This window comes from Panthera uncia, assembly GCF_023721935.1.
Source record: "Panthera uncia isolate 11264 chromosome A1 unlocalized genomic scaffold, Puncia_PCG_1.0 HiC_scaffold_16, whole genome shotgun sequence".
Classification (NCBI taxonomy): domain Eukaryota; kingdom Metazoa; phylum Chordata; class Mammalia; order Carnivora; family Felidae; genus Panthera; species Panthera uncia.
In genome coordinates, this window is record NW_026057576.1 from 75634973 (window position 1) to 75661942 (window position 26970).

The following is a 26970-nucleotide window of genomic DNA, read 5'->3' on the forward strand; positions in this document are numbered from 1 at the left end:
GTCACACATTAGCAGCCATTACGGGGAGTAGTGATGGCATATCAACGTTCTGGTCCTCTTCCTGAAGGCCCAGCGTGTGGCCTGCAACCTGCAAAACTTGCCTTCCACCTGTTCCAAAGGTCACAGAGCTAGAAATTCCTGCCGGAGCCGGGATTTGGGAAGTTTTATGCACAGAAATCATACGAGAGCTTGTTAAATGCGCGGCTAAAACCAAGATCCGCTATGAGGTTTTGGTCTGCACTATCAGTATAAAACAGTGTGAAGAGGGGAGATATGTTGGTGTAGCATACTTCATTTTTAGAAAAACTAGAGAGGGCGGCAGCGTGATAAAACGTTGTACGAGAAAAGACCAATATAATTAACGACAAGAAAAGTACTTTCTAAGTGACTAGGAGGGGAAGAATCTGCTTATTTTGTAGGGACAGTGGAGTCGAGTTCTTGTACAGGACTTTCACTTTGGTGTTTGGTTTCCAAACCCTGTGAACCTGTCGAAAATATGGGTTCCAAGAAATAAAGACTGAAACAAAACAAAACAAAACAAAACAAAGCCCCCAAACAACTGGGCTCTGAAAATGAGTGTTAACGCTTTTGTACATCTGCCAAGATCCTCAATACAACTGCCAAAGTTTTGATGTTCAGAAAAACAGCGGAATTGCTAACACGCATGCCCCATAAATGACTATTCACTGAATGAATGCTGTAGCTTATATGTGACTGCTTTCCCGGGCTGACTAATATATCAAGCACGGTGCTTGTTTTGTGCTCTGCAAAACTTTCCCCATTACCATAGTAACCCCCACATGTTGGCGGAAGCTGATGTCATCCAAGGTATTATTCATTCTTAGCGGATTGATACTCCGTGTGCTAATAAGTCCCAGGGAGATAAAAGGAACTGAGTATACACACTGGTTAAACAGTACTTAACCCTTTTACCTCGCACGGTCCTCACAGCCCCGTGGAAGGGATTACTGTGGAAAATAAAATGCTGCTTGTACTCAGGATGATTCCATAGCAAGGGTCACTGTCAAATTACAGCTCACTTTGCTCAGTAGGTTGTATCGTTGTGTCAGTCTGCTTAGGCGGTCCCCGCTAAGTATCACACATTGGTTTAAACAGCAGAAATCGTTTTTTGTTTTGTTTTGTTTTGTTTTTTGTTTTTACAGTGCCAGTGCTGGGAATTTTGGGTTCTGGTGACACTCTCCGTGTCTTGGAGTTAGCTGCTTTCTGGCTGTGTTCTTTTGTGACAGGGAGAAGGGTTCTGCTATCTCCTCCTCTTCTTACAGGACATCAGTGCCATCGGACTGGATTCCCACCCCGAAGCCCTCATTTATCCTTAATTTCTCTCTGAAAGCCCTATCTCTGAATACCATCACCCTGGGTGTTAGGGCTGGAACGTATGAATTAGGGGGATTGGGACACAACTCGTTCCATAGTAATCATCCTTCCTCTTTTATATTCAAGAACAAAAACCTAAACAGTACATTTCCAGTGGATGTATGGTTTTCATTATTTTATTTGAACAGAAAGACAAGACCGGGTTAACGGATAACGAAGACCAAAATAATCGTGACCTGAACATGAACACTAGCTTAGTATCACTGTAAACATACCTCTGTGTCTTTATGTTGTAATGGGGTGTATACTTACATTAGAACTATTAAAAGTTCATTGCCACTTAAGTATAAGAGCAAAAGGAAAGAACTGCTACATTACATTTTCTTTTGCCCATTAATAGAAATTTGAACATTCTCCTCCATGAGTCCCAACTTTAATTTACTTTTACACTTGGCTTCGCCTTCACGTTGGAAATATTTGCTGTAGTTGTTCACAGGAACTCTAGGAGCCAGAAACCGGATTAACTTTTCCACTAAGAATGTGCACAAACCCCATCATGAGTACATTCCAGGTAATGAAGACTTGGTTTAAAGTATGCTGTAGGCAGGGCACGGACAACTTGTGAGGGGATCCCACCTCACCAAGTCATTCAGTGTTTACACATTCGGCAGGTGGGCAATAACTTTCTAGAAAGGGAAGGACGATGTGTGAGAAATGGAGGCGAAAACTAGAGGTGAATTTCAGGAACGAGCGTTGCCGAGGTCTGAAAGAAAGAACAAACAATAGAGCTTGCTATGGTCTGAGTGTTTGTGTCCCCCCCACCCCGCCCCCCGCAAATCCATCTGTTGGAGACCTAGTGACCAATGTGATGGTAGTAGGAGGTGGGTTGGGAGATAATTATGTGAGGGCAAGGCTTTCAGGAATGAGATTAATGCCCTTATAAAAGAGATCCCACAGAGCTACATAAGGACATGGTGAGAAGAGGGCCCTCATCCGACCACACTGGCATCCTGATCTCAGACTCCTAGCCTCCAGAAATAGGAGAAATACACCTCTGCCGTTTCTAAGTCCCCTAGACTGGGATAGTTTGTTCTAGAAGCAAGAGTAAACTAAGATTGAGACTAATGAGGCTACAGAGGCTGGAGGAGCCATGTGTACAGGGACTTACTTCATATGCTAAGATAAGGAGCTGACCTGGATTCTACCAGAAGCCAAACAAGGAAGAGGTGTGTATTGAGGGATGTGGCCTGACAAAATTTCATTTTGGAAAAATAACTCTGATAGAAAATTAAAGGATCCTGGCCCTCCCTCTTCATGGCTGAGCCCTTCATGCTACTTAGATCATATCTTAAATACTGTCTCTTTAGAGATGTTTCCGTCTCCATACAATCTTAAGTTCTTGGCATAGAATTTGCCGCTAACTGATATTTGACTTGCTGGTTGTTAGTTTCTTTGTTTTATTTGTTTGGGGGACTCCAGTCTCCCCATCTAAAATGAAAGCTCCACAGGAGGAGGTCCGCGTCTGCCTGACCATTGCTGAGAATAGAGTTTGGCACATACCAGGCAGTCAATAAGTATCTGTTGAATGAAGGAATGAATGAACATGGACAGGACTGTGGACAGGAAGGCCACGGAAAACCAATGGCAGTAATCTAAGCAAAAAGTAAGAAAATCCTGAGTGAAGCTCGTAGTATGGAGGGTGAGTGGGAATATACAGATTTGAGAAACATTTAAGATGCAGACTCAACCGGATTTATTGACTCATCAAATATGGACAACGGCTCTGGATTTTGGCATGAGAATGGTGCCTTCTTGGACATAGAGGACCACTTGGGGTCAATGGGACAGAAATGGCAGAGGTTGAAGACACAATTTCTGTTTAGGGCAATCTGCTTGTTTCGAGCGATGGTATCTAAGGGAAAATGACTCTCTGACTTTGGAAACAGTGAGACAGCACAAGGAATAGATTCAATAGAAGGCTAAGAGTGGACCCTGCCAAACTGGCATCCTTTGGGTTGAACAGGAAGAGAGAAGCCCGTGAATATGGGAGGAAGACAGAGAAGCAGAAGGTGAACTAAGTGAGGGGATGGTTACCAAGACCCAGGAGGAAGACTCTTTCAGGAAGGAAGAAGGGATCTAGTCACAGGGGCAATTGGGGGTCACACAGAATAAACAGAAAAGTGCTGTCTTGGATTTGACAATGTACAGATTATTGGTGACCATGGAAAGTGTGGCTCTAACCAAGTGTTGGAGATGGGCACCATAATTCAATGGTGTGAGGAGAGGACAGAAAATGAGATGGGGAGATACACAGAGTTACATCATGAAGAGGAAAAATGGCAGGGAGTAATAACAACTCAGTAGTGTTGGCCAGTGATTGGAGGACAGTTTCCTGGGACAGATTTGAGTGTATTCAAAACCAGTGGAGAAAAGAAGTAAAAGCTACAGGAGACAGAGACCGTTGCAGAGTTCGGTCCCAGAGAAGGCAGGGAGTCTTGGTGGAGAAGCAGGTGTTGGTCTTGGAAAGACACGGGAAGGCATGATAGGAGCACACACAAGAGACATCCGTCAGACTTGACCCTCTGGACTCCCTCTCAGTTGCACATGGGCTAAAATTATATATGGGGGAAGGGTGGTGAAATCCTGGTTACAGTTAAGAAAGAGTGACAAGGACTGGGTCTACCTTCTCACATGAGACAACTAGCAACAGGACGAAATATTTGACACAATAGTTTTCAAGAATCTGAGCATCAGACAATGAAGGAGAGTGATCCCGGCGAGACAGGAACGAGGGGAGCCCTGGGAATACTGCGGAGCAGGCAGAGGACAAAGAGGCACGATGCAGAGCCTGGCGGACTCTTTGGCTAGACAAGATGGAAGGGAAGAGTCAAGGTTGAGAGTGAGGGCAAATTTCCCATGGGAGACTGCTGGAGAAGGGAACGCGTGGAGAGCTGTGTCCTGCAAACACGTGTCAGGTGCCCACTGATGGTCCTGAAGAGCACTGAAGACCACACGGTCACTGGCAGGGAATTGTCGGGCAGGGAAAGGAGTACTTGAAAGAATCAGAGGGAACTCTACTCGAAGCTGACGCAAGCTGGGGCTGGTGGCTGTGTCCACAGGGCAAACTGAAGTGTTGGGTCTCACGAGTGGAGAATAGTTAGACTGAACACTGCTCTGCCTCCCCTACCAAATCTTAAAAGCAAGACCTAAGAAGATCAAACTGGCTCTAAGTAACAAAACCGCGTGTCAGAACAAATACCGAAAATATTTAGAGGAACGAAGCGATGTCCAACATGCAGAAGGTAACATTCATGGTATGTGGCATTCAATAAAAAATTATCAGCCTTGCAAAGAAGCAGGGAAATTCTATCCACAATGAGGAGAAAAGTGAAGCCAGAACTGAAAGGGATGTCAAATCAGAAAGCAGTGCCATTAAACAGGTATTATAACAGTATTCTGTGTATTCCAGAGCTATGGGGAAGATGCACCAATATAAAAATATTTGAATTTAACTCTCAGAAATAAAAACTAACAGTGTCTGATGTGGAAAATATATTGGGTGACTTTAATGACAGATTAAAAAGCTGCAGAAGGAAGGGGGCTCCTGGGTGGCTCAGTCAGTTAAGTGTCCGATTTCAGCTCAGGTCATGATCTCACAGTTCGTGGGTTCCAGCCCCGCATCGGGCTCTGTGCTGACAGCTCGGAGCCTGGAGCCTGCTTCAGATTCTGTGTCTCCCTCTCTCTGCCTCTCCCCTGCTCATGCTCTCTCTCTCTCTCTCTCTCTCTCTCTCAAAAATAAATAAACATTAAAAAAAAACCTGCAGAAGGAAAGATCATTGAACTTGTAGACATAACAATGGAAACTACTGAAAATAAAACATGGAGATAGAGCCAAAAGGCCCCAGATGCTGAGAGCATCAGTGAGCTGTGACACATGGTCACTTGGCCTAATAATATGTAAGTTACTAGGATCCTTTGTTACTCACAGCCAGTCAGCTCCTGTGACTTTTTTTTCAGTATTATATCGGAGGTTTCAGCCCACTGAAGAAGGAATAAAAGAGAAATGTAACGCATCTAGGTTAGAAACAAGTTAAGTTTGATGTTCCTAAGTCTTCCTTCTGAGATTCGGCAGGAAAGGGCAGAGCAGTGTTTAGTCTAGGGCTAACTATTCTCCAGTCCCGAGATTTCCAGATGACATGATCGTCTATATCAACGATCACATGGGGATACACAATAAACGTTTAAATGTGTGCAGGTCGCTATAATCAATTATACTTCAATAAGGCTGTGGAAAATGTCAGTCGTTGGAATGTTTTCCCCTTCATTAAGGCTTAGGTTTTGATCTTTACTCTTATTCCTTCCCAAAAAACCTGTTTAAGTAAAGAGAATAGGTCTTTCCCGTATTCCCAGGGACCGGTGAGGCAGGATTAGGAAATGTTTCTGGAGTTCTAGGCATGGAGAAAAGGAGTCCTTAATTTTCAAGGACAGAAGCTGCTTCAGGACCATGGAGTAAATGGGAGGAAATGTCTGTAGGTTATCAACACATGTGTTCATTCAAAAAATAATGAACCTACAACAATGAGCATTAGTCACAGAGGACACAGAAATGAACAAGAGACCATGTTCCTGCTTCCGGGGAGCTTCCTTTCCATTTCAGGGGGCAGAATTCCAAGTTAAAATGAAATATGCCAGGGAGGACACTTACCTTGAGAAAATAAAGGAGGAAAGAGGGGAAAGGTTGGCTAGTGGGGCATGGGAAGGGCTCTCTGGTGAGGTGGCATTTGGAAAGAGACCCAAGGAACTGAACAGATGAACCACATGCCTACGGGGGAGGCAGAGGGAAGAACTTGCAGACTTTGTGGAGCCCAGAAAAGGAGGGGAGGTGTGGGAGGTGAGGATAAGGGCAAAGACCATTCAGTTCTTGGAAATGGATAGGAAGCCTTGGAGGGATTTCAGGAAAGGGGAAACGAGACCCAACTTGGATTTTAAAAGGATCATTCTAGCTGCTATGTGAAAATGGACTGTGATGGGTGTAAGAGTAGCAGAGACGGTAATGTGGAGGTCACTCAAGGTAAGACCAGAGGATGATATAAAACAGCAATGAACAAATGGGTCATAAGGAGATGTTTTGAGGCTCTCACCACCAAACAAAGGTAGAATCGTATATTGGTATTTTCATTGTCATGGGGGACAACATTATTCTGATTAAACCTGATATCAGATTACCCAAGGCACTTACTTTGCAGCGTCAGAGAACAGGCAATGGAGAACAGAGCAGTCTTGACGGATTATTTCCCTATGTGTCACCAGTTAAGTCTCTAAATGACCATTCACAGAAAACAACAAATCCACACAGCTTGCACCAAACATGAGCACGTATTCATTTGTGAAATAAATCCTCTACGTGTGGAGTTTAACAGCCACGTAAGAATCGGTTTTAAAGGGAAAATAGGAATATCGTTGCATGCCTGAGATACCTTAAGCTTCTTCCTTACTGTTCCCACCTGCCCTGCCCTGCTTCTCCCCTAGGAGCTGTGAGTCCTTTAAGCAAGGATCCTTCCTTCAGGCTCTACTTCTTGAGAGCCCATCCTGAGACAGGAAACACACAGCCAGCCTTACCAGGGGCTTAGAGATCTGATCGCCTAAGAAAGCAAGCACTGCTTTTTATTGTTTGGCATACGGATGAACGAAGAAGACAAAAATCGCGTTCGCCCCGGCACCCGCACGTAGGCATATTGATGTGTTTTTGACACGCCATTTCGACGTGTAACAATGCTTATGTTACGAAATTAAACACCAGCTTTGCTATTCCGCACTTGCTTATCCGCGGAACAACAAGGCTCAGACGCCCTCGTCTGCCATCACGCTTTCTTCTAAAGCTTCGTTGATGAGGGCTGCATAGAATTCTATGATTTGGGTGATGGAAGTAACAATTGGGGTCACCCTACTTTCTGAGCTGTAGGTAAGATTGGCTCCGCATCCCCATATGTCTATGGTAGAAAGTTCACTGCCCTCAGTGGGATTTCTGTAAATGACGAGCGGTGTCATTTTCTCACCATTAATCCTGACTCTATGTGCAGGCTTCCATTCAATTATTTTCTCTCTGCAGCCTCCGCACTGTCTCTCCTAAGGTCTCCTTGTCGGCACCACATTGACCCAAATATGAATTCCAGGTATTCTCCTTAATAGAAACATCGCAGAAGGCATTTGTGTGTGTGTGACCGAAGATTTGGGGGGGGGGAGGTGGGGGATCCCCTTGCTGCAGTGAAGACACCCTGATGCTTCCTGAAGACATCATTGTTCTTCAGACAGGTCTCGGTTGAGGAATTTTCAGTTGATACTTAATTTCTCGGCAAATTTCTCTTCCTTCCCCCTCTCCTCCATTTCTGCCCCTTTTCTCTCCAGAGCAAACCTGAGTTTCTTCTTTTTATTTCGGGACACATTTCATCTTGTGGCAGTGCCTTTGCTGTTGAGCTGAGCTGAGCCACTTTCTTTGAACATTCTCTGACTTAGAAGAGAATCCTTCCATTTTCCCTTCTCATTTAGCAGAGGGGGTGGTTTTTCCATTTACATAATTCTTCCAATGTCGAGTGTTTAAACTGCATCCACTTTTTTTTCTTTTGCCAATACAAGTAACTCTATGATAAACATCTTTGTGGCTAAATCTTCATCTACATTTTGTGTCTTCTTATTCTAGACACCGAGAACGAGAATTTCTATATAAAATGTATGAACACACACTTGTTGGCAGCCTGCTTTCTAGAAAAGTTATACCGCTTTGTACCTCCACTAGGAGCCTATGTGAAGAAACCTGTCTTCTTCTGGATGTTCTAATTCGATTTAATTTCTACGTCTCTGATATTTGAAAGCATAATCTCTTTCTAACTGGTGTTCCTTTTTTGTTTGCTTGTTGTGTTTTTTAATGTTTGTTTATTTTTGAGAGAGAGACAGCATGAGAGGGGAGGGGCAGGGAGAGACGGAGACACAGAATCCGAAGCAGGCTCCAGGCTCCAAGCCATCAGCACAGAGCCCGATGCGGGGCTCGAACCCACGAACCGCGAGATCATGACCTGAGCCGAAGTCGGACGCTTGACCAACTGAGCCACCCAGGCGCCCCAACTGGTGTTTCTTTAACTGCGGCGATGCTTGAATACTTTCCCCCCATATGTTTGGTGGAAATATGCATTTCTTCTTTTCTGAACTGCCCTTCTGTCTCCTGGGAGCTCAGCTGTTGAATTTAATTATTTTCTTTTTCATTTTTAAGAGTTCTTTGCATATTTAGGCCACTAACAAGCTGTCCGTGAACTGTTCTATTTTTTCCATCTGTTACGCGTCCTTCAGTGTCTGAGCCTGCAGATGTGTAAGGTTTAAGGGCTAGCGTGAGGACTCATAGTTTCCTTCATGCCTCCTGACTTCGTGGTGTGGTCTGTGGTCTCCGAGGCGGCCCATGTTCCCCACCCCCTGGCCCCTGTGTGAGGCCCTCCTGTTGCGTGCAGGCTGGACGTATTGCCTTGCCTGTGATGTCATTTCCAGGATTTCATGACAAAAGGGCTGTGGCTTCTGTCCTCAGCACTCACTCTGTCTCTCTCTCCCCCTCCCTCCCTCTCTCTCGGGAGAACCCAGGAGAGAGCTCTGTGGAGATGTCCACGTGAGCGAGCTGGAAGTAATCCTTCCCAAAGGACCGTGGCGATGCCTGGAATGTGGCTGACATTCTGAGTGAACAGGAGTCAGAACCACCCGACTAAGCCACCGGGGCTCCCACAGAAACTGAGACGACCCGTGTCTGTTGTTCAAGCTGCCAGTTTGGAGTAACTGGCTGTGTATCAGTAGATAAAAACAGTGGTTGCCTGACAAATCCATAGGCTCAACCTGTTTTGGAACCCACCCATAATTCAGCCTAGTTCTCTTCTACTCCAGAGCACAGGGAGATTATTCGCACCAGCGGGTCCTAAATCTCCTTACCCTGCCCATTCTGCTCCTTCCGGCAGGAATCACAATACAGGCGCCAGCCTATGTTTTCCCCTCGTTGCTTCTGCCTTCTGGCCGACCCTGGTGCTTCCCCATGGGGCCCTGTGTGCATTGCACGACCTGGTACACCCCCTCCTCTTGGGCTCTGAGAGTATAATAACTCATCTCTTCAATGAGTCATCTCCAGACCTATTGGCCACACGATGCCTGAATAATAGCAACACCTGTATTTTAAAACTCACATATGTATATGTAAGTATGCATGTATGTATATAGTTACTCTGCTACATATATGTGCATATGTATGCATGTGTATATATGTACGCACATATGCATATATACATATATGCAGTCACATATCCACAGTGCACGTATGCATATATACATTTATACAGTCACGTCTCCACAGTGCCCATATGCATATATACATCTATGCAGTCACGTATCCGCAGTGCCCGTATGCATATATACATATATGCAGTCACATATCCACAGTGCGTATATAAAAATGGATATAGTTGATCTTTCTTTTAATAAAATTATTCTGTTAAGGTTATTTTGGACAAGGAATTATACTATCCTTTTTTGTATCCTCAGTGTCTGTTATGCTAACTAATTGGATGAACTGGGGGAAGAAAAGACAGTTCGGCAGTATGTGGCATTCCTTTCTCTTTTTTTAAATTTTTTAAAAAAATTTTTAATGTTTATTTATTTTTGACACACAGAGAGAATCAGCATGAGCAGGGCAGGGGCAGAGAGAGAGGGAGACATAGAATCCGAAACAGGATCCAGCCTCTGACCTGTCAGCACAGAGCCCGATGCAGGGCTCGAACCCACCAACTGCGACATCATGACCTGAGTCAAAGTCGGATGCTCAACTGACTGAGCCACCCAGGCACCCCATCTTTTTTTAAAATTTTTTTAATGTTTATTTATTTTGAGACAGGGAGAGAGAGAGGGAGGGGGGGTGCAGAGACAGAAAGAGAGACAGAACCCAAAGCAGACCCTAGGCTCTGAGCTGTCAGCACAGAGCCTGATGTGGGGCTTAAACTCACAGACTGGACCACAAGATCATGACCTGACCTGAAGTCTGACGCTCAACCGACTGAACCACCCACGCGCCCCTGTAGTGTTCCTTTCTAAATCTCCTTCAGTGATGACAAACCTCATCTGCAAGCTGTATTCCTTTAATTACATGAGCCACGGACATCACGAGGCTCTCACCAGGTTCACAGTGTGGGTTTCCATGAGAACCTCACTGCCCTGGATGCAGGTGTCACCTTGCCGTCGTTGTATATCATTGTAGTTTTTTCACTGGAATTTATAGTGTTTCTCTTACGGGCAGTTGCCAGTCACACCTTGTGCGCTTACCATGAAATGATACTGCAGGCATCGTTTCCATCATTCAACATTTATGGGCCGTGCAGTGTGGGGATGGGACCCTGAGGTACAGCTCGCAGCTGAGATCAGTCAGCCAAATGCAATGTATTCTCCTGACCGTGATGAAGGCAATCTTCTAAGAAAATCACATAGGAGGTAAAACCCAAAATAGGAGATTAAAGAGCAAAAACGTAGAAAATCAACCCTGACGTATTGCATTTTCCCCCAAGAAAAACTAAGCACCTAAGAATGTATTTCCAACCACTTTGCTAATCATACAGGAAACTCTCCTCTTCTGTAGCTTTAATAGAGAGAAGGGAGGCAAAGCTGAATTAGAGACAAGGAAAGACCGTGATGATCACTAAGGGGCAGCGAGGGAAGTGATGGGGTTGAAAAAAAGCTAAATGAAGAGTCAGGGCAGAGAGAAGTGACCAGGGGAACCATCGGCCTGGGCCAAGACTGAAGTGGGCACAGAAGGGCCAATTGGGTAGATTCAGCACAGGTGGAACCCGAGGTACCAGGGGAGAGCATGATCCAGAAAGCAGCACCTGGCATGTGGGGCATGTGACAGGGGTGTCTTGTAAGGGGATGAACAGAGCCTCCTGCAGTAGAGATGCTGGGTCTCCCCAGCCAGCCCGGCCTGACCGCCCACCCCTGCATTTGCCAACCCACTGCGGCCCGCATCACCTCCCACGGGAGAGTGTCACAGTACTTCCTCTGCGGGGGTGGTGACAGGGTGGAGAGAACTTTGGGATCAGAAAACCAGACCTTTAAAACTGCCTCTCTAGCCAGCCGGATGGTTTCGAGCACCCGTTGACCTCCTTGAAAGATCCATTTCATTGGTAAAATGAGATCAATAACAACAATTCAAAGCTTACACATTAAAGAAGTTGCTGGGAAATTCTCTATCCTACGATAGAGACACGCTATCCTACGATCTGTAAATGGGGCATCTGGGTGGCTCAGCCGGTTAAACCTTGGACTCTTGATTTTGGCTGGGGTCATGATCTCACGGTTGGTGAGATCAAACTCAGCATGGGGCTGTGGGCTCATAGCTCAGAGCCTGCTTGGAATTCTCTCTCCCCTTCTTTCTGCCCTTCCCCTGCACTCGCCTGTGCACTGTCTCAAAAAACAATAAGGAAATAAGTACATAGTTAAAAGAAAATTGTAAATGGAAAAGAGCCTACATGAGCCAAGAGTGAGGGAACTCCAGAGATCCACACGGCATGTTGGAAAATTCCACGATGTCAGCCAGGCCTTGCCATCTCCTGAATCTGAATCTGTATTTTAACAAGATTCCTGGGTGATTCACAGGCAGGCTGGGAGAAAGAGTTTTTTAAATCACCTTGGGAGACAGGAGACTCCTTGCTTTCCACACTTGAGAATTTCTTGAGCTCATGTGCTCCTGAAATTTTTCTCGATGCATTGAGAAGACCAAAATTCAGAAGAAAACCTTTCTAATGTAAATGAAAAATGGAAGCGATGTTTAGAATAAAAGTTTATGCCTCAAATTCACGAGTGGTAAATGTGAAGCTGGTACATTGTGGGAGCTGAAGTCTCTCGATCTTTCCTTCATCCAGTCAGGCCAATCGCTCACAGCTGCAAGCCTAGCAATCTCACACATCACATGGGACAGACAATCACCCTACTTTTCCAGGTAAGATGAAAAGACCTGTTGTATATAAAAGCGATTTGTAGGCTATCTAGTAATGGACATTGTTACTTTTTTGAGTTTCCAACCTTGAAATGCTTGACACTTTCTAAAACTGTGTGCGGTGACAGGTAAAATTAGCTACAGTCATTCTCCAAACCCTGCCTCCTAGACTGCTCTGTTATGTGTGTCTCTAAATAAAATGCCCCATGGAAGGTATTTTCCCAGGCCAAAATAACAAGAATGTGTGGCTTCTCCACAACAAGCAGTACACGTGAAAAATGCAAATGTTAACAGAGAGTATATATACATTCACTTTTATTGTATTATGTTATATTATATATGCATTCATAAATTATATTGTATTATATTATATTATATTATATTATATTATATTATATATGCATTATTAAATTATATTATATATGCAATCACTTATATTATATTAATATTATATACGTCTTCAGTATTCTATTATATATTAATGTTATATATGCATTCACTTTTATATAATATGATATAATAATTGATTATATCATATTATGTCACATATAATAATCGATTATATTATATTATATTATATATATTATATATACATTCACTTATTTATCTTAACTTATAATTATATATACACTCACTTTCATGGCTTACAGTGGCACAACTGTAAGGTCCAGTTCTAGTGGCCACTCATGCTCACAATATTATTAATCTCTTATTTATTATAGATGCCATTCTGGATGACAGTGCTGTGTGCCAATTCCTTCTCTCATTTTATGGTTTTGCCTCAATTTCTCTTTTGCCTTTATTTTGTGCATCTCTTTAATCCTGTGCATCTCTTCCTACTTTATACTCTTTCTCTTTATAAGCGATCTTATGTCCTTTCAGAAACAGAAGAAAAAATAACAATAACTGAATAGATATATCAGAATACCATTCATAAGCAAGTTATGTCTGCAGTAGATGTGCACTATGTATCTGCGTTATAGATACGCATATTATGTAGGTTTTTAAATACATTTTATGGTGGAAGCAAATGGAGAATGTTGAGTAATGTAATAATCACATATCACGATTGTACTTGGTATTATTAAAAACACGAGATAGAGGGGTGCCTGGGTGGCTCGGTCGGTTAAGCGTCTGACTTCGGCTCAGGTCATGATCTCAACATTCATGAGTTCAGCCCCACATCGGGCTCTGTGTGTCAGAGCCTGGAGCCTGCTTCGGATTCTGTGATTCCCTTTTTCTGCCCCTTCTCCACTCAGGCTCTGTCTCTGTCTCTGTCTCTCTCAAAAATAAATAAACATTAAAAACAAATTAAAAAAAAAAAACATTTAAACAAAACCCATGAGATGTAATTGCTAAAAGTCAAGTTGTGAACATTGTGTTTTCAGAGATCAATAATAATGTTTTTCCTTTTACTCTTAGCAATTTTCTAATAAAATAGGAATAAGGAATAACCACATGAAAATCTAGTGGCTAAAATAAACCCCTTCGGTTTCTAGAGGTTTGTTTGAAGCGATGCCTCATTTTCTCTGGCCAGCGTAGTCTAGTACAAAGATATTCCTGAAATGCCCAGAGGTGATGGCAGGTACACCATGGATTTAAAACAAAGCAGAAATGCCTGATGACAGAGGTTCTCACAATGGGACAAATGGGGTCTCGGTTGCACACTGGCACCTCTGGTTAAGGCAGGAGCACAGGTACCAGAGGGGTCTGACCTTGGTTGAGACCCCATCAGGCCTCCAGCACATCGGCCCCAGGGTAGGGGATGGTTTTCCGAGAGCCAAGTGGATGTGAAATGCTTTCGGGAGGAACCTCCATCTGCCACAAACTCCTTATTATGAATGAACAGAAACCTTATAGAATCAGAAACAAGGCTTTGGGATTTCCAGCCTTTTCTGGGCTCTCTCACATCTTCCAGGGGCACCTTGTGTATTGTACTTCCCCTGCAGGGTACCTCAGGACTTTGTAGCAAGTGGAAGAGACATTGTATCTTTACTTCTGCCCATTAGCAGGGAATTTCCTGGTCTTATGTTAGTTCCCAGTCTCTCCAACATTTCTGTTGTTAAATGTGTTCTTTCTATTTTTGGAAGAAAAGAGTTTGTTGCTAAGAAATGGCAGCTAGCATGAAAGTAAGAGTTTATTTTTTTTTAATGTTTATTTTTATTTTTGAAAGAGAGAGAGAGAGACAGAGAAAGAGAGAGACAGAGTGCAAGTGGGGGAGGGGCAGAGAGAAGGAGACACAGAATCCGAAGCAGGTTCCAGGCTCTGAGCTGTCAGCACAGAGCTGGATGTGGGGCCCGAACTCACAGACCTGGAGATCATGACCTGAGCTGAAGTCGAATGCTCAATGGACTGAGCCATCCAGGTGTCCCCAGAGTGTTGTTGTTGTTTTTTTGTTTTTTGTTTTTTTAATAGGAGGACAATGCTCTTACCTAAGACGGTATCCTAGTTACAAGCAGCAGGACAGTGAACCTGCTTGCTTGTTTTCATGGTTGCATGAGAAGGAAGACGGCAGAACCCAGAAGGTGAGCTGGCTGCTGACTCCGAGACAGCTCTGCTGTGTCCCTTTACTTTTCCTTCTGGGCAGCTTTCCTAACAGGGCCCTCCCCTGCAAGTTCCCTGACCCCCCTTAGAACCACCTCCCAGGATGGCCTCTCCTCCACCAGCTGCTTTTGCTTCCCATTCGTGTCCCAAGCAAGCATGCTGTCACTTCCCCGCATTCATTCCATTTTTACCATCTCAGATTCCACAGTTTCTTACAGTTCTGACCTGACCACAGAGCGCAGGAAGAGTAATTTTAAATGCCTTGTCCGATAGGTGTTTGGGGAATCTGGAAGATTGGATAGACTCTCATGGATGAACTTGTATGGTCATCTAAGACCCAAGATCATGGTGGAGATGGGATAGGGACAGGAGAACTCAAGATATCTAAGAGTAAGTATCAAAAATGTTCCTAGAAAAAAAATATTTAACGTTTATTTATTTTTGAGAGAGAGAGAGATACAGAGTGCCAGCAGAGGAGGGGCTTGAACTCACGAACCATGGGATCATGACCCAAGCTGAAGTCAGACGCTGAACTGACTAAGCCGCCCAGGTGCCCCGTAGAAGAAAAAATTAAACTATAACATGGTAGGGCGCCTTGGTGGCTCAGGTCATGATCTCGCGGTCTGTGAGTTCGACCCCCGCGTTGGGTTCCATGCTGACAGCTCAGAGCCTGGAGCCTGCTTCAGATTCTGTGTCTCCCTCTCTCTCGGCCCCTCCCCTGCTCATGCTGTCTCTCTCTCTCTCAAAAATGAACAAACAGTAAAAATGTTTTAAAAATATATAAGATGGTAATGATCACAAAGAATATATTCTATTGAACTAAGTTATAAGTGTAAGATTTAAAAAAAAAAACCCACAAGAAGAAACTGAAAGCTGTTGTGGCTACTAGAAAATAATGTTAACTACAACAGTTTAAATGAATGTCTTACCTTGTCTGATTAGCTTGAAGTGCCTACCATAGCAATTACATAAATCCCTAGGTCTGTCGGATTCAGCTGCTTGAAACTGTTTATTGCAACAATAAAATATTAAGAACTGTTGGAATTGTAATAAGGTTTCATGATCACTTATCCTGGTCATTTAATCATATCTTTCAAAATAGGTAGATAACACTAATGAGAAATGGCAGAGAATCTTGCTGTCCTGTGTAGATTAGCAACAACAGGTAAAATACCAGTGTCAGAACAGAATGAACCACAGAGTTATAGCTTAAGCAGACTTCATGAAGTTGGAGACAGAATCGGGGTGCCTCGGGGGGGGGCTCAGTTGGTCAAATGTCTTGACTTTTGGTTTCAGCTCAGGTCATGATCTCACCATTTGTGGGTTCGAACCCCCCAACAGCTCTGTGCAGGCAGCACAGAGCCTGCTTCGGATTCTCTCCCTGTCTCTCTGTCTCTGTCTCTCTCTCTCTCTGTCCCTCCTCCACTCACACTGTCTCTGTCTCTCTCAAAATAAAGAAATAAACTTAAAAAAAAAAAAGTGGAGACAGAATCCACTTCAGCATGATGGTGCTGCTCTGGGAAGAAAGTGTTACTAGGAATGAAAACAAGGCTCAGAGTCTTGGTTCAGGAAACGCATCCCATTTTAAGTCAGTGTATAAAAATTCTATCTGAACAGAGAGGGGTAACTGAGGGAGTAATTAAGCTGGAATCAGAGTCTGTGTGACCAGAAAGCCTGGAAGGGGCTAAGCCTGAGGCAGTAAGACCCACGAGACGAGTAAGCAGGACGGAACGAGGGCCCCGGGAGGAAGGGAGCTGGCGTGTGGCTTTATGTGATGAATCTGGACTGCAGAGCTCACATGATAAACACATCCATGAGGTCACAGGTCAACAAGCTTGAAGCTCACTCTAGGAAAGCAATCTGCCCTTTGTTTGATAAAGTGAAACATATCTGAGTGTTAGACCCTTTGATGTCCCTGAAATAGTTTTAATGTAAATTGCACTCATGTAGCAATGCCGAACATTCGCTTAATAAGAGAATTTAGCAGAAACACATCTTCTTTACCCCAGGGGTTTTTAGTACCACTGATCTTTGCCTTATGCCGATTGCTCGAATCCAAAAGGAATGAGAAGAAAACATAATGCGTAATTACACATTAATGGGGAAATATATTTAAATTATAAAATTGTGCTCTAAAGTAAGAATATTTTAAAAGGAAAAATGTTTCCGGAAGGACTTGTGATAAATGTGGCGTAACGTATAAACTTGTCAAAATCACTAAGTTGTACACCTGCACTAACGTTAACGCTGTGTGTCCGCTAGGCTCAAATTTAAGAAAATAAACGTTTCCAGGTCAATGTTATGTTTATAAGATTGTAAACCCTTTCATAACAACTCCTAGATTTACAAGTAGATTTCACACCGTATATGTGGTCTCAGTAGCCACGAGGTCATGTCTGAAGTTGTCTGTAAAAGTCATCTTTTCGTCAAGAAGTTGTGCATATACAAATGACATTAGTGTCTCCATGGTAACTAATGCATGTTAATGTTGGTTTGCAACCTCAGGGTAGGGAGGGTGAAATTTGAAACTGGGCTGCCATTTACAGAAGGGTAATAGGGACCAAAGAAAGAAGCAGAACCCACCTCCCTACCCCCCCACCTCCCCACCAGATTGGTGGTGGTAGGCGTAAGGGGCCAGGGAACTGATAGGAGGCTTGTTTTGGGGTAGCCGCAACACAAGCAGATTTCTGCACCAGCCCTCCAGAGAGAGGCTTTAACAGGGTTCAGTCGCGTACCCACCCCTGTGATCTCAGCAACGCATTACTCTCTCAACGCTTGTCCTAGAAAATGGCTCCTCTCCTCCTGTAGGAATGGTGAGCGCCGTGTATGTTCCAAGGACAGAAGAGAGGACTGGACATTCCAAGTGCCCGGAGCCAGCTCACAGGGCATCCCGTGCTCACCTCCTTCAGCAGAGAATGGGTACATTTAAGAAGAAAAGATGAGAGTGAGGTTAACATGGTAGGAGATGTTCACTTGGCTAGGAAGCCTGAAAAGTAGCCCCCAGTACTTTTCTGGAGAAACCAAATTCTTACAGTTTAGGGGAGAATGGGAACCTCACAAATCCTGTATCTCAGGGCAACTCAGGGTTCAGAGAATCTGAATGTGTCTTTATCTCTTACTCATTTACAGCACAGTATCCTCTTTGAAAAGACTGGTGAAAGATTGTCTACTATTTTTTTTTAAATGTTTATTTACTTATTTTGAGAGAGAGAGAGAGAGATACAGAGTGTGTGGGCATGCTTGAGAATGGGGGAGGGTCAGAGAGAGAGGGAGAGAGAGAGAAACCCAAGTCAGCGCGGAGCCCGACTTGGGGCTCGATCTGACGAACCGTGGAGATCATGACCTGAACTGAAATCAGGAGTCAGACGCTCAACCAATGCACGCAGGTGCCCCAAGACTGTCTACTATGGAGTAGGAATATTAATTGTTAGAAGAACTTGAATTAAAATTTGGATTACAATGACAGGATAATTGCTGGAATCTTTTTTTTTAATGTTTATTTATTTTTGAGGGGGGGGAGGGGGAGGGGCAGAGAGAGAGAGGGAGACACAGAATCCAAAGCAGGCTCCAGGCTCCGAGCTATCAGTCCAATTGCTGGAATTCTTATAATTTGTTCTGGGTATTTTGCTATGAGGTACACTGGAGGTATTTTATTTTTAGCTGGTTCATTCAAAATGTATGAAATATACAGACAAGTGAGGTTTTCGGTTAGTTTGCATTTTTAGAAGTTTTTATATTTGAATCGATTTCCTTCATTTCCCTAAACTGATTTTCTTCATTTCCCTTCACCACAGGTACTGATTGTTCAAGAAAATTCTTACGAGAGGTCTGACAACACATAAGCAAAGATTTCTACTTCTGACCAGGAAGGACTCATACAAGCCAAATTTACCCTCCAGCCTAAAACAACTAAACAGTAAGACAAAAGACATGAATGCACGAATAATACTTTTCAAGATTACAATAAAAGACAGTGACCACTGAGCTTACTGCCCTGAGAAGATGTCAGGTGCAGGAAGGAGAACCCAGGTGGAGCCCTGTCGTTTCCTGTGCCGAGAAAACAGGCTGAGAGTCTGAGGACACCATGTTGACCGAAGTTCACAGACGGCACGCCAGAGGTGAGAGGACCCCAGAAATCTGTAGGTGGCCCTCCTCAGTTATTCACATGAGTATTGATCTGTTCACACATGAAGAAAATACCGGAGGCTGGAAAGTAACTACTCAAAAAATTATAGGGAGCAATCAATGGAGCTCACACTGGGCAAGGAATAATTTCTATTTCCAATAGTCACAGTGGGAAACCCCTTAATTTGAGGAGCACGAGGTAGAGAACTTCACATAGATACTCATACAGCTCAGATGCAGGGGACAGTCAGACCTAGACTGAACCTTTCTTTTGTCTTGTGTCCAAAATGACAGCTTAAAAGTAACATCCAAAAGGACCCAACAATTTTCAAGTGACGTAACCGTATCACAGAACAAAGTTCAAGAATATTTGTAAGAATACAAACTATCTAGCAACCAAAAAGGAAAATTGCATGCAATCAAAAATAACCAGGCATGCAAAGAAATACGAAAATGTGTCCCATAATAGTAAGAAAAAATAATCAGTGGAAACCAAACCAGATGACAGAAGTAGTAGACAGGGACATTCAGACAGTTCCTAGAGGCCAATCCTCTGTGCTTGGCAAGACCACAGTGCTGTGGTCGTCTGGTTGCTCATCTTCAGAATGGGGGAATGGCCATTGTGGATGAGCCTTGGGTGTGTGTCTACAACACTGTTATAAGTCAAGGATTTCCACCAACTGTCAGAGGAAACATCATCCAGGTTATGCTCCCTATGGGTTTTTTTGTGTGTGATTTTACGGAATGTTTATATTTGACATTAGGTTGAAGGTGGAAGGTACGGTAATATGTTAGTTACAACCAAGTTGTTGGTTATGACAGAAATGGGAAACTCAGTCCCCATCTTCTTATTTTCTTGTCCTAATTAGACATACCTTTTCTTTCTTTCCTTTTTTAATGTTTATTTATTTTTGAGATACAGAGACAGAGCGCGAGCAGGGGAGGGACAGAGAGAGAGAGAGAGGGAGACACGAATCGGAAGCAGGCTCCAGGCTCTGAGCTGTCAGCACGGAGCCCGACGTGGGGCTCAAACTCATGAACCATGAGATCATGACCTGAGCCAAAGTTGGACACTTAACTGACTGAGCCATCCAGGTGCCCCCCCCCCCAGACATACCTTTTACTTAAATGATTACAAAAGTCATTTGTTTCACAGCCTGGCAAATAAAGGTGAAGATTTGAACAACCAGGCTCCCAAATATTTAAATAATCTCCATAAATTGGAGCCACAGAATGGTTCTGTGGTCGTGGACTGTACCCTTCCCAGGGCTCAAGGGAGCGTGCCTTCTCTGAGAGCCACGCAGATATCATCTACTGCAAGAAAGATTCTGGAAGTCTTGAAAAACTTGTTATTAGGGAAATACACGGCGCTTGCCACGATGTCATTGTCAAAAGTGGAATCTGAAGCAACAACGCCATTTTGGAGCCACTGAAGTTTCTACGCAGCCTCCTTGTAGGAAACGATATATACATTTTTGGTCGAATGGGTTCTTCACACAGAGGAAAACATCAAGACCTTGCTTCACGATTGTGAATGGCAATGTGTCAGTTCATTATCTTACCCGAATCTGAATACAGCAAGGTGGACTACCCTCGTATCAGATTCTTGGGAAGATTAAAAACTACCATCAAGTCAGAACAAGAGCTCAACACAAGCCATTCCAATCGTGACTCAGTTGTACTTCGGGGATGGCAGAGCTGGTCACCAGAAAGCACTGAACGGTCAGGCACGCAGCAAAGATCTTTGCTACCTTGATACCCAGAAACCTCAGGCCCCATCCCAAGTTCAACAGGTTAGGCATCTGCTAATCTCTGCTGGGCAAGTGGAATGAAGTGCCTACAGGTGAGGATAGCTTTTGCAGAGGAACATGGACATGCGATAGTAAGGTGCACTGTTATATTCTGCAGCAGCCCCAGACATGAGAGGATTCAGAGTGGGTGCTCACGGACAGGACAGCTGGAACACTGTTCCCAACAGCATTCTAGTTTTTTTTTGTCTAAATAACTGCTTTTATTCTCTGATAAAGTAGCCAGGAAAAAAACAAAACAAAACAAAACAAAACAAAACAAAACAGAATATATACCCACGAGAGGGACTTCAGCGGAAAATAAACCAGATTCTAAGTATGGAATGCCATTTTCTCTGTCATTTTGCCAGCTAAATGTTTCTCATTTCTCATCATAATAGTTACGGGGTGGATACGCTAAGGAAAAATGAAAATCCTCGCACTTCAACAGATGGGGATGGACCAGGTAATTGCCTCAGTTGAGAATCTTCCATATTCAGCCCTCTTTTGCGTGTGCAGATTGTGGAAATCCAGCAAGTAACTGGCTATCCTGCACTGTTGTGGCTAACGTAGTAAGTGTCTTCCTGTGGACACTTCCTCTAACCTTCCTTTGTAAAAACAGTGGTCTCCAAAAACTGTCTTTTATTGGTTAGTACTGAGATACTGGTTATACCAGATACCTGACTTGATTCCTTTTGACCATTTAGAGTTAGTGCAGGGCTTACGTAATTATTAAAAAGATGCAAATTCAGAAATTCTGCCATTGACATTTCATGATTTTCTGAAGATCATGATTAAGATACAAATTGAGTGATGGGTTTTCTTGATCCTTTTCAGGTCGATATATTTGAATAAATTTGGGGCCAATGCATCTCACTTATTGCAGACTTTAGTCTCTTCATCAATAACATAACTTACCTTTAAGATCTTTTTCAGGACCGTCATTCTGTCTTTTCATGAAATATCCATACTTTTTTGAGGGATGTAATTGAAACTGTCATAGTTTAAAAGTTCAAAGTTAAAGTACATGCAGGACGCCTGGGTGGCTTAGTTGGTTAAGCGTCCGACTTCGGCTCAGGTCATGATCTCACGGTTCGTGGGTTTGGCCCCATCTTGGGCTCTGTGCTGACAACTCAGAGCCTGGAGCCTGCTTCAGATTCTGTGTCTCCCTCTCTCTCTGCCTTTTCCCCACTTGCTCTCTGTCTCTCTCTGTCTCAAAAATAAATAAACTTAACAATTTTTTTTGTAAAAGAAAAGTTATAGCAGGTGTATGTTTCCAGGATAATGTTTTAACAACTTTCATTAATTTTTAAAAAACTAGATTTTTAACCCCTTGTGTTCAATATTAATTAGAGATTTGTTTCTTGAAGAACATGTCTTAATGGCAAGGCATTATTTGATTTTAAGCAAAATGCAGAGTATTTGAACAGGAGGTGACTATGAACCCGTGGCTGTAACAAATGACTTAACTCATCAGAGAGGAGAGTGGCATTTCTATACCAAGGGACTTGGTAAGCTACATAAATGTTTCCACTCTGAGAATTAGCTAATTGCTGTTATTTTCTGGCATTTGTTCATTAATCACTGTTCACATTTATCTCTTGAATAAATGACAGGTAACTTAAAGATATCATTGAGACACCTCTGTGGCTTTAATATCATTTGATAGATGGTCTGGTATAAAAAAGTAGATGTCAATTGGCCTCTTCTGATTTGCATTTTTTAACTTTTCTTTTCTTTTTTTTTAAATTAATTTATTTTGAGAGAGAGAGAGCGAGCATGGGAGAGGCAGAGAGAGAGAGAATCCCAAGCAGGCTCCACACTGTCAGCCCAGAGCCCGATTCAGGGGCTCATGAACTGGGAGATCATGACCTGAGCAGAAATCAAGAGTCAGTCGCTTAACTGACCGAGCTATCCAGGCGCCCCTGATTTGCATATGTTTCTAGGTAAAGATCCTTTTGTGTAGCAATGTACATATTATACAGATAGACCTTTCCACAAGAGATTTACACTGAGTGAAATTACTGTCTTTACACCTCCTAATTGGATGGGCAAATCAGATGTAGGCAGGCTTTAAGCCATAGCCCTATTCCTGTGCCCTGAGACTTTAGTCCATATATGGAGTATGTGGAAGAATCCTGATGTAAAATTCTCATACTTTATGTCCACCTGAGATCAATGTGAATTGTGCCAACTGTCTGATTAAAAAGCGGAGATTGTAACATTGGATTAAAAAAAAAAACAACAACAACAACAAAAAACCAAGACCTAATGATACGGTTTTTACAAGAATCTGTTGGTTTACAAAGTCGGAAGCCTCTCTGGTAAAATCTGGAACTGGCTCCCGTACCCAGAGGTCAAGGAAAGACAGAAGGAAGAGGCCGGCTGTTCCAGATGGGAAGGTAGAAGTTTTAATGTGTGAAACTTTACCTTGGAGGCTTGTCTTCGGCTGTGGCAAAATCAGTAGGTTTCTCCATCTCCCTACCAGGATCTTAAAGTTTATATAGAGGCTTACCTGGCATGCAGGCACGGGGACCATCCCGATGATCTTAACAGCACAATGCTGCTCCGGGGCTGCGTCCGTGAAGACAGAATGTACATTCCAAGAACAGGGGAGGGTGTGGGGGCCTCTGATCGCCCCGGGGCCAACTCACAGGTCAACTGGTGGTCACATCCTCTTGACACCCACCTCCAACAGGATCACACTTTACATATAAAGTTACAAATAGTTTAAAGGTGAAAAGATGAAATGAGATATGGCACTGACACTAATCAAAAGAAAGCTGGGTGGCTGTATCAGTATAACAAAAAGTAAATTTCATCTCAAGGAATATTCCGAGGGATAAAGCAGATTGTTTCCAAATGATTAAGGGGTCAGTTCCTTAGGAGTACGTGACAATTCAACACATTATGCACTGAAAACAGAAATTCTAAATACGCGACATGAAAACCGACAGGTCTGCATGAAGAAATATGGAAGTTCATGGTTATGGCTGGGGATTGCGACGGTGTCTTAGTTTGGGTCGCTATGACTAATGACCACAGGCTGGGTGGCTCATCAACAACACAAACTTATGGAAGCTAGCGGTCTGACATCAGGGTCTGGCATGGGGGTTCCTGGGGAAGACCCTCCTCTGGGTTGCAGGGGACTGTCTTCTCATTGTGTCCCCATGGGGCAGAGAGCTGACAAGCAAGCTCACTGTGTCTTCTCATAAGGACACCAATCCCCTTGAAGGGGGCTCCATCTCGTGACTTGATCACCTCCCAAAGTCCCCCTCCTTCTTTTTTTTTTTATTTTTTTTATTTTTTTATTTTTATTTTTTTTTATTTTTGGGACAGAGAGAGACAGAGCATGAACGGGGGAGGGGCAGAGAGAGAGGGAGACACAGAATCGGAAACAGGCTCCAGGCTCCGAGCCATCAGCCCAGAGCCCGACGCGGGGCTCGAACTCACAGACCGCGAGATCGTGACCCGGCTGAAGTCGGACGCTTAACCGACTGCGCCACCCAGGCGCCCCAAGTCCCCCTCCTTCTAACGCCATCACACCGGGGTTAGGATTTCAACATACAAATGTTGGGAGTACACAAACATTCAGTCTATAGCAAATAGATAGAGAAACCAGACTTTCATACAAATTGTAAAGCAGGGTAATCCCTGCAGTGTGTAACTGTGCAGTGACTTAGAAAACGCTGTTTCCAGGTAATACACACGACATTCTCCATTTGTTGACTCCTACCAATGCTTGTAGGGACACGACTAATGTGGATGTGTTGTTTTATTGGGAATGCGTGTCTCTGTGTCCCAAACTACTAAGAATTAGCAAATTATTTCTGTGCTTAAATTTCCAGTTTGAGAACGGTCTATTAGAGGACAGATTAGGAGTGTAGTAAAGTACAAAGAAGTCACTGCACACACTTTTCCATGGGATGAGACTGAGTAATTGATGTTCTGAAAAGTGACAAAAACTTTAAGTCAAGACGTGCACGTAACCAGGTTCTCTGGGGTTTCTATTTAAGACATTCTTCTTTTACTAGCCTGTCCCTCAGGGGGTTGCCGAGCTGGATCATGCCCGTTTCTGCAAGAGAGAAATAATTACTATTTCAGAATCCGATGTCTCCATGTAAACAGAGGGCTTGCCAACGGCAGACCAGCATTTGTATCTCACTTTACAGAGGAAAATTACCTTCGGGAACTGAACCAATATTGACGTTCTTAATAATATATTGCCTTTATGCTTGGATAGCAGAATCATTTTTTAAAACCTTATCAAAGTCAGTTGTGTATTTGAAGCCACTGTGGTGACTGATGAGGCAGAGTGTGATGGGAATAGTTAGAATACAAATACGATATTGTTTGTGATCAATGGGTTTTCTTTATATATTTCTTTCACACTTTTTTCTCATAAGGTACTAACATAGAAACTTAGATATATAACAGATATAAACACTTATCAAATATATAACCTATATTTGAGAAGGATAAGCACCTTAGTGTTATAAAACATAAACTGTCCTGTTGAATCCATTTTAGTATATTAACTGGCATCTCTTGTTTGATATTATAGTCTTGGGTGCTGGCTACCAGAACTAACTTTTGATAAATTTGTGCAAGTTTCTCCTACTGTAGAAATCTTGCAATATAGGGGCCCCTGGGTGGCTCAGTGGTTAAGGGACCAACTCTTGGTTTCAGCTCGGGTCATGACCTCACGGTTCCTGGGATTGAGTCCCGATTTGGGCTTTTCACTGACATTGAGAGCCTGCTTGGGATTCTTTCTCTCTGTCCCTCCACCCCCCCCCCCTCAAAATAAATAAACTTAAAAAAAAAGAAACTTAACAATATAGAGAGAAACAGAATGGTTTCAGATAAAATGCCACACAATAAGTATGGAAATGGGTAATACTCCTCACAGCACATTTGCTATTTCTTGGTGCCAGTGTATAAAATGCCAAGAAAACCATTATGTGCTGAAGTATTTATTTTACTTTTAATTCAGAATCATTCTTACTAGTCCATATTATCCTTAGTGCCACGGTTGAATTGCTTTCATAAATTCACTGATTCTGTAAATTATTTTTGTGAGAATGAAATCTGAGTTGGGACTACATTCTTGTCACATTATGTGTGGAAAACACCTTCATATATGTCATGTCATAGCATAGAGGGTAACTCAATCGATCCTTAAGACACCTTAAAATTCACAAAATTTATCTCAGTGCATGGAAAAATAGGAAATCTAAGTGAACATCACAACAGTATCTCAGAATCGTCCTTTAATCCACTCCCGGACATGCAGGGGCTAACACCACGTAAGTAGGAAATTTTCTGAACGCCACATTGTTTTTTACATATTCATGTATCACGTATTTTGGATAAGAATATTCTGAATAATTAATATGACTATAAAGTCATTTGAATAAAGTTATGTGTTATATACAAGACCCTTTGCGACTATATACTATAGTCTGTGTGTGTGTGTGTGTGTGTGTGTGTGTGTGTGTGTTTGTGTGCAGGCGCATGCACCACATTAACTTCAGAATTAAGACAGCCTAGAGTTCTCTTGGCGAAATGCGGACTGTTTACAGGGCCAAGCAGGAACAAAATTTGGGGGTGGGGGTGGGTGGGCACGTCTTCTACTCTGTCATGAAAATTATAACAGAGACCAGATGCCCAGAGAGAGCCTTGACCTTGCCCATGATTATCTTGTCCCACCTGAAATTCCTATTTTCGAGAATTCAGGGGAATCTCAAGGCTCCGTATGGCCTCTGTATCATCTCATCTCATCTACTGACAACTGCCACAGTCCCCGCGATGGCCTTTGTTCTGGTCGGACTGTCCGGGGGGGTGGGAAGGGGGATGCCCGCCCCAGGTCACAACTCTGGGTCACGGCGCAGGAGACCCACGCCAGGGCCACCTCCTTCCCCTCCAGCGCCCAGTCCTCTTGCTGGAGTCGGGAAGGAAAAGTTGGACGCGGGAGCCCCATTCTTAGCCTGTCAGCAAAGCGAGGGGAGGGAGAAGCCGGAGGGGGGGATCGGAGGAGCGGAGAGAGGCGCGGTCTCGGCGCGGGAGAGCGTGGGTAGCAGGGCGGCCGGAGCCCCGGGCGACCACCCCGGCGGGAGCGGAGGGCGGCGGGAGCCGAGGGGCAGTGGCGGGAGCGGGGCAGGCGGCGCCCCCCCCCCC